Source organism: Phalacrocorax aristotelis, chromosome 14 (assembly GCF_949628215.1).
Source record: "Phalacrocorax aristotelis chromosome 14, bGulAri2.1, whole genome shotgun sequence".
In the NCBI taxonomy this organism is placed as follows: domain Eukaryota; kingdom Metazoa; phylum Chordata; class Aves; order Suliformes; family Phalacrocoracidae; genus Phalacrocorax; species Phalacrocorax aristotelis.
Window position 1 is genome coordinate 8,322,864 of NC_134289.1, and position 10,016 is coordinate 8,332,879.

The following is a 10,016-nucleotide window of genomic DNA, read 5'->3' on the forward strand; positions in this document are numbered from 1 at the left end:
AACACGTCAACACCAAACAGGCCAACGAAGAGAGAGGTCCTGAAACCCACTGCCTGGATACTCTCTAGCCACAGGCTAGCTCTGTGTGTGTGCTGGCTTTTTGCTTTTCTTTAACCCAAGGCCCAAGGCTGGCATGACTGGAGGGAGCACTGTGAGGTTGAAGTCTTTCCTGAGCTGGTATGCGGCTGTGTTTTGGAGTAGTGATGGAAACAGTGTTGATAACACAGGGAGGTTTTAGCTATTGCTGAGCAGGGCTTACACAGAGTCAGGTAAGTTTCTGCCTCTCACCCCACCCCACCAGTGAGGGGCTGGGGGGGGCACAAGGAGCTGGGAGGGGACACGTCCGGGAGAGCTGACCTCAACCGACCCAAGGGGTGTCCTACACCATATGGCGTCATGCTCAGCCTATAGAGCTGGGGGAAGAAGAAGGAAGGAGGGACATTTGGAGTGATGATGTTTGTCTTCCCAGCTAACTGTTACGTGTGATGGAGCCCTGCTGTGCTAGGGGTGGCTGAGCACCTGCCTGCCCGTGGGAAGCAGTAAATTAATTCCTTGTTTTGCTTTGCTTGTGTGCACAGCTTTTGCTTTCCCTGTTAAACTGTCTTTATCTCAATCCACAAGTTTTCTCACTTTAACTCTTCCAGTTCTCTCCCCCATCCCACTGGGGGAGAGTGAACAAGCAGCTGAGTGGGGCTTAGTTGCCGCCTGGGGTTAAACCACGACAGCCAGGCAGGTGCTACAGCAAAGGCAGGGTGACCCAGCTAGCTCTGTACTGCCCTGTGTGCCCTGTGCAATAGCTTTTGTGTCTGTAGCTGCTCCTGTGCCAAAGATGTGTCAGGTTTCTCTTGCACAGTAGTCACAGAAATCCATCCACCTGTGGCACATGCTGCAGGCTTTGACTTCTTGCTATAGGTTTAAAATTTAGGGGAACATGTTGGGATACCTTGGGTGAGGTAGAAGTTTTTAGTCCTGAGTTATATCCTGTATGGTTGCCTGCAAATGCCCAAGTAGTTCTCAGCATTATTATGTGCCTCAGATGTCTGCCATGATTCTGGCTCATAAATAATCCTTAGATAAAAAACAGGCATGTAATGAGCAACCTTTACTGTCGAAGTGCTATGCACGGAGTTACTGTTTTTGCACACCTCATTAAGCTAGAGCGATGTAACCTCTAAGTGGGGCAGACATAAGTGCAAGTAATGGTCCCTCTTCTGGTCCAAGGTAGGAAAATCGAGCCTGGCTTCAGACAGTTTTTGCTGACTTTCTGGGATTCACTTTTGTTTGTTTGTATTAGAACTTGACAAAAATAAAGATGCAGTTAGTTTGTCTCTCTATTTTTTTTTCCTCTATTTGTCAGCTGGGTGTGGGTTTTTTTCCCGGATTGTCTCTTCAACGCATGTGGGAAAAATGAGTATTTGATATAGGCATAAATGCAACTCCAGTTGCAAATTGGAGCCATGGGTATCTGATGTGGATTTGCGCCCGTTTTATGTGCTGCATGGGGGCTGTAGTCAGATTTCACCACATGCATATAAAAGTAGTACCATGTTTTACACGTCTTAAAGAAACTGCAGTGATATACTGGATATAATCAGGGTATCTATGCCTTCACATTAATATCTTTTAAAGTCTCTTACTTCCTGCCCAAGAGTACATTCTGAGTACTGTAAGTATGAAACTGATGTTAAATTAGTTGTGAGTCTGTTTGAAAACATTGAAACATTGAAAAAATTAATGTTAATGATTGGGCAATATGTAGCACACTTCTGCAATGGAAATGGAGTCTATTGTTAGGCAGCTTGATATGTTTGGAAATATGACTAGTGATCTGTGATAGTTTCCTGTTGTAACCCTGTGCATCAGTGAGGGAGGAGCCCTGGCTGTTGATGTATTTTATATTGGCACTGCAGGCGATATGTGGTAGGACTCCTAGCCCTAGCCAGTTACTTGCCCACTGTGACCGTGCTAATCTTGACTTTGATTGATGAACAGGACCTAAGATTTAATGTTTCATTTTTTGCTTTTTACTTTTGTAGTTTTGCAGGGTTCCTTTCCAAGAAGAGATTTCCAGAGATGCTGCAACTGGAGTATTACCTGAGAGCCTTTCCTTCTCTCTGGCATGCTTCATTCAAATTGGCTCATAGGTCCAAGTGCTTGTTGGAAGGTTGCAGGAGAGGTGCACCTCTCATTTCTTGTTTATTTTATTTGATTATCTGTGCCTCATTTGCTTAAAAAAATTGATCGTCAGCATTGGCAGGGTGGTGGAGTGGAGGTAGGTAGGTACACGGTTCTGCCAAGTCCCTGACAAACAGATCTGGAACAGAACGAATGAGATGCTTAAACAATTACTGGTTATTGTAGAAGAAAAAGTTATTGTTTATTGTATAAAGTGATTGGTTACTGTGGAGTCAGTCATGAATAGAACATTTATCTTATTTGCAGATCTTAAGAAAATTTATTGTAGTTACTAAAACACAAGACAAATGAAACTGCTAAGTTTTATTATATTTAAAGTCTATTCAGTGCCTTGCTCAGTTGGTGATCCTTACGGTTAGCTGCAAAAACAGATTACATTCCTTTGTAGCTGTTAATTTGTCTACATCATGCTGATCCTTGATTCCTGCATGATGTACTGGCATTGAACAATGTGCTGAGTAAGGGCTACAGGTCATATGCTATAAAAATTGATTGAGATGTTTGCATAGCATTAAACTGACACTGAGGTATTTTTTTATTGGAAAGATACTCCACTTAAGGCCTTTCAGGAGGGCCTTTCCCATATGTATATGGTGAATATGTTGGGCTGAGCATGACACTGCTTGGATTAAAAATAGCAAATGATACAGAAATTGGACAGGTATGTCAAAGGAAGTGGCAAAATCTGCTTTATCCTGTGGAATAGAATTCCTCAGATTCAAAGGACTTACTTCAGTGATGTTTTGCTGTAGATTCAATTATGCTGAAGAGCCAAGTTAAAGCCTTGCCAGACTTCTTACAAGAAATAGTCTTTAGGGACATGTCAGTATGCTCTGTTTTCCAAGATCCATTTGCTTTTTAAATTTTTTTGGAAGAAAGATATTTGTGCTTTTAGACAACTGAAACAGTTCTCAGAAGCCAATACACACATGCTTACCTTGTACCACGCTATGTCATGTAATGATTTCGTTGCAGGAACTGAATTATAGAATCACAGAATGATTTGAGTTGGAAGGGACCTTTAAAGATCATCTGGCTTAACCCCACCACCACGACATTGTGATTTCAGGTTTCTTTAAATAGCTGGTCTGTTTCTGGTTTGTTGTCGCTTTCATGGCTCTGTGGGGAAGCCTTGACTCCTTTCTTTTACGTTCTCATTGTAAGGCCTCACATTTTCTGCAATATCTTCTTGTGTTATTTTTCTTCAGTGTGTCCATAGTTCTTTGCAACAACACTGTTGGTCAGCTTTAGCTATCTTTGTTCAATGTGTGGAGTATTTTCTTGCGTGGGTTTTTCTCATTAGTATTAAATGATCTCATCAGGCCAAATTGACTTTATTAGCTCCAAAATAATTTAATGTTGCCAGAACCTAAAGGCCAAGGTGTTTGAAATGAGCAGCTTGCTGAAATTCTTGGCCAGAGCTATAGACAGAGAGTAAAATATGACAGGTATGAATGCATACCTCTCAACTTCTCCACCTGCAAATGCTCAAGACTTCATTTAATGAAGAACGGGAGCCTTGTGCATGTGTGGTAAGGAAGAGTGAAGACAGAACAAATATTTTGGCTCTGGGTTCTCACTGCTGTGCTTTCTTCTCTTTGCGTCTCCTCTATCAGGTGCAGCTTTGGTGCTGTGTGCATTGCAGTTCTGTGAGCTAGTGTAAGGTGAAAGGTAGGAGAATCGTGTGCCTGGGGCATGAGATTTAACACTTGGGCACCTCCAGTGTCCTCACTTAGTGTGCAAGAAGGAGGATCGTGCGATGTTCAGCCATCAAATATGTACCTCAGGAGTCTTCAAGGGAGCATCCCTGCACCCATTCCTCGCTGAGCCCCAGTGCTGCTGCAGGGGGATTAAGTCCAGTTGAGTTTTCCAGGTCATAGTTTCAAGTTGTTTTCTGCCAGTGGAAGTACTTGCTTAAGGCATCCAGCAGTGCATCACTGTGGGTGCTGTGTTGTAAACCCACTCAGAAAACTCCTAGAAATGCTATTTTTTGTAACTGAGACCAACTTGTTGTTTCTACAGTGCAGGCTTACAGGCAACTGCTGGCACAACATGCTGTGGTGTGCTGCAGTGCACGGGTGGGAAGGAGCTTGGAGAAATTCCCTTGTAAGTTCCCAGGTGCCTTTGGCTCCTAGCTTAATCTTACTTGGTCATAGTTAAACTTGAAAAAAACATTTACTTTTAGTTCAAATTAATGTTGTGTTCCCCCCCCCCCCCCCCCCCGTTTGTCTCAATTTAGGCTGAAAATCATCCAACTAAACTCTCTTTCCTCGTTCCCTGGTGTCGTAGCCCATGTTGAAAAGTAAGCATGTTTTTAGTGATGAACAGCAATGACTGCTGAGTGACAAGATGAATACCTACCCAGCTGATATGTAAATGGCCAGTGCTTTGACCAGCTCTGTGTTTATGGATCATATCTAAACTACCTGAGGTTTTTGTGGTTATAACTTTAAAATGTGATACATGACGTGCATATCAAGTTGTATTAAGTCACGCTGTCTTCTGTTCGGATCAAGTTACTGTGCTGTTTAATTAAAATGTCCCTGGGTTAGAGTGGCTGTCTCCTTGCCTTGCATACTTAGGGGACCATCTTCGCAAATCAGGATAGCTGAAATCATCTGGCGTGTCTTGAATTACAGTAAATACTCTGTATGAGGTTATGCAAGGGTTCATAAAAATGTTTCAATTAGTATTTGCTTCAAATAAAACAGGGTTATGTGGAGGTGCTGTCAGGGAATAAAGGTCAAAAATTATATTTACAAGACTGGGCTTGGCAATCTGGTATCTCCCCAGCCACCATCAATTATAGGTAACAATTAAGTAGTCACTGTTTTGGGTGTGTGGATGACCATTCTGGCTACCAAAGAGATTACTGGGAGAGAGAGATGGGGAGGAGGGAATTCCCACTGGCCACGCCGTGTACCTTGATGCATCAGAAATAGGACACTTGAATTTGCGTAAGAGACAGAATTACTGAAAACAGGGTTTCATCATCTTGCCTGGAACTGGAAAGCTTGATGGAGCTGCTGCTGCCACCTCAGTTTCTCGTAGGAGAGATCTCCCTTTTGAGCGTCTTCCACTTTTTTTGAATTTTCTCTGACTTTGCTCAAGAAGTAGTATCACAAGGCTGCAGAAGGCAGAGTTAATTGAACATAATACACAGGAGCAACTCATTTGAAATAATGTTGAATGAGTAAGGACCAAAGGTGTTGAAATTCTATACCAGTGGAGAAATACAAATAAAGACCTGCCTCTGCCTGACTTTTACATGGGTTAGGGCAGTGTCCCTGGTGCAAGAGGATGATAAAGCCTCCACTACCATATTCCTCCTTTTTCATTTTTTTTTATCCCCACCTCAGGTGCTCTGCAAGCTAGAGGCAGAGAGGAGGCAAGCACTAACCATATTTTATTTCTTTACAGCTCTTCAAAGATTTCTTCAAAGAGGTAATACTGTGTTGGAACTGTACTATTTATGCAAAATGGCAGTGTATGGTGCCAGAGATAATTGCTTCAGCTAGAGATTCATAGGCCATGAGGTGTCTAGAGCTGAAGCTGGAAGCTAGGTTTCCCTTCAGCCATGGGAAGCTGTCAGAAACCAGTGACCACCTTGTAGCTGGACCCTCATGGGGGTTCTCTCTTCCTGGAAGGATGACTGGGGCTGCAGAAACTGGCCTGGTACTTGTAGCTTTTGCTAAAACTAGCCCAACAATTCAAATTCCCTAGGAAAATGAGCAGATAGGGAACAAACAATGATAACAAAAATTTTGTGTTGCTTTGTGTTTTGCTTTTCAGCTTCCCTCTTCTTGGAGAAAGAAACCTGGGATCAGCCAAACTGAAAGAGAATTCTCTGTAGTTATTACTTCTTGATTACATTTAAATGCATGTTCAGTAATTGCCAGTCAATCAGCTGAGTCATGTTGCTTAACTATTGCTGTAGTGCCTTAGCAGAAAATCCAGGTGCCCTTAATAATATAAGAAAATATCTACAGTAGAGGCCGAATATTTTTTGAGTCACTCTGCACTCCAGTGCAATTGCAATGTTAGAAATACTTAGTTCTAGTGCTGTAACCCACTTTGAAGGGGAGAAGATGCTGCTTAAGAGATGTGAACGGAGGATTTTTCTGATCTTTCTCCTCCAGACTGAAGAAAGTGAGACGAAGCAACCACCAAAAAATGGCAAGGAAATCTGCACAGGAAGAATAATATATTGTCATCTCTTACAAATACAAGTTTTCAGCCCAAACTGCACCAAGAAGTAGGTTGAATATTTGCCTTTCTGGCAGGCATTGTACAACTCCGGGGAGGGAGGACATTTTTTCTTCCCACGATGTACTTGTTTCCGGGTTTTCTCCAGTAAGCAGTATGCACTATATACACTGGCACGTGAATTCAAAGAAGGAACAGTGATCAAAATGTCTAGTTGCTGAACAGCCCGTGTGCGTCTGCTTAGTTTTTACCAGACAGATCCTTTACCGGGTACAGCTATAGCTCCAGCTACTTTGGATATACTTTTCCTCTCAAATTTACCCTGTGTGTCAAAGTTTGGGGTCTGCTTTCACTCGATTAATTGCCTGTATAGAGAGTTCAGTTATCAGCCTTACTCAGGTGTGGTTTGACTTCATGATATAGACTGAAATGGGTTTTAAATAATTTGTAAGGCCTGAAAAAGATCTTTACTTGCTTCATTACAACAGTTTTCAGCCCACAGCTATTTTTGCTGATGTTCTGCTCTTTAGGTGCAGCAGCAAGATAGTGCCTTTAGATAATGAAGCAATAGTGAGTTTTGAATGCTGAATTGTTTTCCCTGGAACAGCATCAAGAAAATTAAGAGTTTTAGGTGCCAGGTGGAGATTAGAGGAAGAAAATGAAATTCAAAACAGGAAGCAGAGAGAGGAAGGCTCCAATTCAACCCTCATGACATTTCCCTGCCGAGAGGAGAAGAGTATTGACAGTTATTGACCTGTCATTTGCCCGTTAAAACTGCCAAGGAAGCATGCAGTTTTCTGCATGCTTTTCCAAAGCCTTTAAAAGAAAAATGATGCTAGAGAATTTAATAGGCTAGGGGGGAAAAAAAAAGGCAAGCAAGCAGCCTGAACATGTGCCTCCCACTGTTTCACTGGGCAGTTCTCCACATGTCTGTAATTCAGCTGCATGGAAATAGTGTCTGCCGAGCCACCGCAGGACACCAGCACATCCCTTGCCAGAGATGGGTGCAGATAGAGGGAAGCAACTCCAAGCTTGCCAGGTGGGTCAATGTAATGCTGTGTCTACAGTAACAAAGAACCATGCTGTGAATCAGGAGATATTTGCTCAGGCACAGCACGGGGCTAATGTGTGCCTGGCTGATGGATAAGGGGGCAGTTTCCTTGTGCCTGCCTGGTGCTGGCTGCGGAGACAGATCTGTCTTTGGCCCTGGGCATCCACATCCCAAGGAAACCACACGATTAGCTGTGAGCAGAAATAAAACAAAGTTAGAGGGGGTACCGCTGGCCGCTGACAAGAGCTTGCCTGGCAGGAGGGACTGTGGCCTGTGTACCCACTCCATAAACACAGTGAAAAGCAATGCATGTAGCAGCCCGGGAGAGCTGCTTTCTTGTCGAGACAGCAACTCTTCCTTTCTTATAATTTAGCTTGATGAGTAGACATAGTTGGCAGTCAAAATATTGTGATGAGGCATAGGAGGCAACCATCCTATAAGTCTGTACTATGGCTGCTAGCAGCTAAGAGGTGGGAAAATGTATATTGATACAGTAGGAATTAAAATATAAATACCATCTTTTCATGCCTCATTTCTTGCCAATGATTACCTAATACTAGATACATTTTTTTCCCTTGTGTGTACTTCTGTCTTGGTGTAGCTCATATTTCCATTTTTGCATTTTGTTTGAGACTCACTATAATTTCTCTACCAGCTCCATATACATTAATATGTGCAATTTTCAGAACTTACTGATTTTTCAGGTTAAAGTGGCTCATGATTAATTGGAATAAAACATACAAATGCTGTGTGCCTGGGGTGGCAATGAAAACCTGCTTTGAAAGCCAGTAAGACAGGTTCGTCTGATGGAAATGCATCAGTGTGTATTTGGCCCTGACTATTTTTTGTGATAATTCAGGGATGCTTTTATGGGGTAAGCGCACAAGGCTTGTCAAGGCTGAGATGGTGCAACCCTTGCATCATAGTGCATTTAGCAAATGATCATGCTGTTCCCAAAAGATTACATAGAGAAAGGAAGAAAATATATTCCTGAACAGGACAGTTTTGAGCATTCTGAGCCAAGGAGATGACAATATCATTTTATTGTTTTCCTTCTCTTCAGACAAATTTCTAGGGCTTTTTAGTGTTTCCAGTCTTACTTGCTGAAGCTGTCATCTCTGGAGTGCAAGAGGTCAGCACACACTCACTTGGCATGGGTTTGTGGGCTTGTCATGGTCTTTTATTTTATTTTTAAAAAGTCATATATATTGCAAAGTCAGAGCAGTATTGTTCCTACTTAATGCCAGTGACTTTTCTCTGAGGTCCGCACCCAAAACAAACTGTTTTTCAAAACAGTTCTGAATAGTTAGCTGGAGTCCTACGTCCTTTGCTACAGCATCAGCTTCTTACATGCTCTCATCTCACAGTGCCTTATCCGCCTCCCCCATCTCCCACAGGGTCTATCGGGCCCTTTTTACCCCACGCTGTCCCCAGGCCCCAGCATTGGGGTGGGCAAGAGACGGTGTACTACACCGTGGGTCTTGCAGCTGGGGGGTGCTGACCGGGGCACGTGTGCTGATTTGCCAGTTGGCAAGCTGCAAAAAGCAACCTCGATAGATGTGAGGTCCTGTAGGATGATACACCTTGGCCTTTACCTCCACCAGGCTGGCATTTATTTTGATATATGGGAAGAGAAGGTTTTTAAAGCAGCTGAAATGATGTAAAGGTTGGTTATGGGAGCTTGTAATGTCCACTGTTCTGGATACAACACAGTAAATTCATAATCTTCCTGTATCAACAGCATACTGTAGCAGCTCTAGCAGACCAGTCGCAGAGGGTCTGGAGCATTTACTACAGATGAGGCAAATTTAGTGATGTTTTCATGAGCTGATTAATTTGTATTTATGGTGTTCTCTAACCTTCTGACACACTGGAAGGGTTTTTCTTCTCTGCAGTTATCCGCTTGAAAAAAACAAGAAAAAAAGACATCTAAATACATCAAGGCATCAACACAGTTAAAACCAAGGCATCACAAATTCTGGTTTAGGATAACATTAGATACTAGAAGACAAGCAGTGTGACTGAAACATAGCATTTATGAGTAGGCCATGCTTTAAATGAAAAACACATAGTATTGATTTTTTTAATCAGTGTTGTATGCCCACATGTCCTTGAAAAGTTCCTTTTGAAGTTGTTGCTGGATAATGAGGCTCATATCATAGAGGGGCTGGCTAGCAGTTGCAATTGGATTGAATTTCTTTGCTTCGGGTCAAGCTTTATGTGTTTATTTATGAACGCCACAGTTCTACTCTGATCCTGCAGTTTGCAAGCTACTCTTCAGCTGGGATCAGCGGGGCTCCTTTCCCAAGTGTTTACTTCTAATCCAGAGTCACCTCAGCCTTTCCAGCTGGGTCTGAGCCAGAGCCGGGAAAGTGGCATGGCAGGACTGCCCACGCCACGTCCCCTCTGCAGCCCCCCTGTGGGGCACATGCTCCGGCTGCTCGGCTCTTGCCCACCAAGAAGGGCTTCCTTTCCTATTTGGCTGGATGCTCGGAGACTCCTGAAGCTGAGACACAGATCACTAGGTTAGCAGAACAGGCTGCTTCCAGTTTTGAAGGAAAAC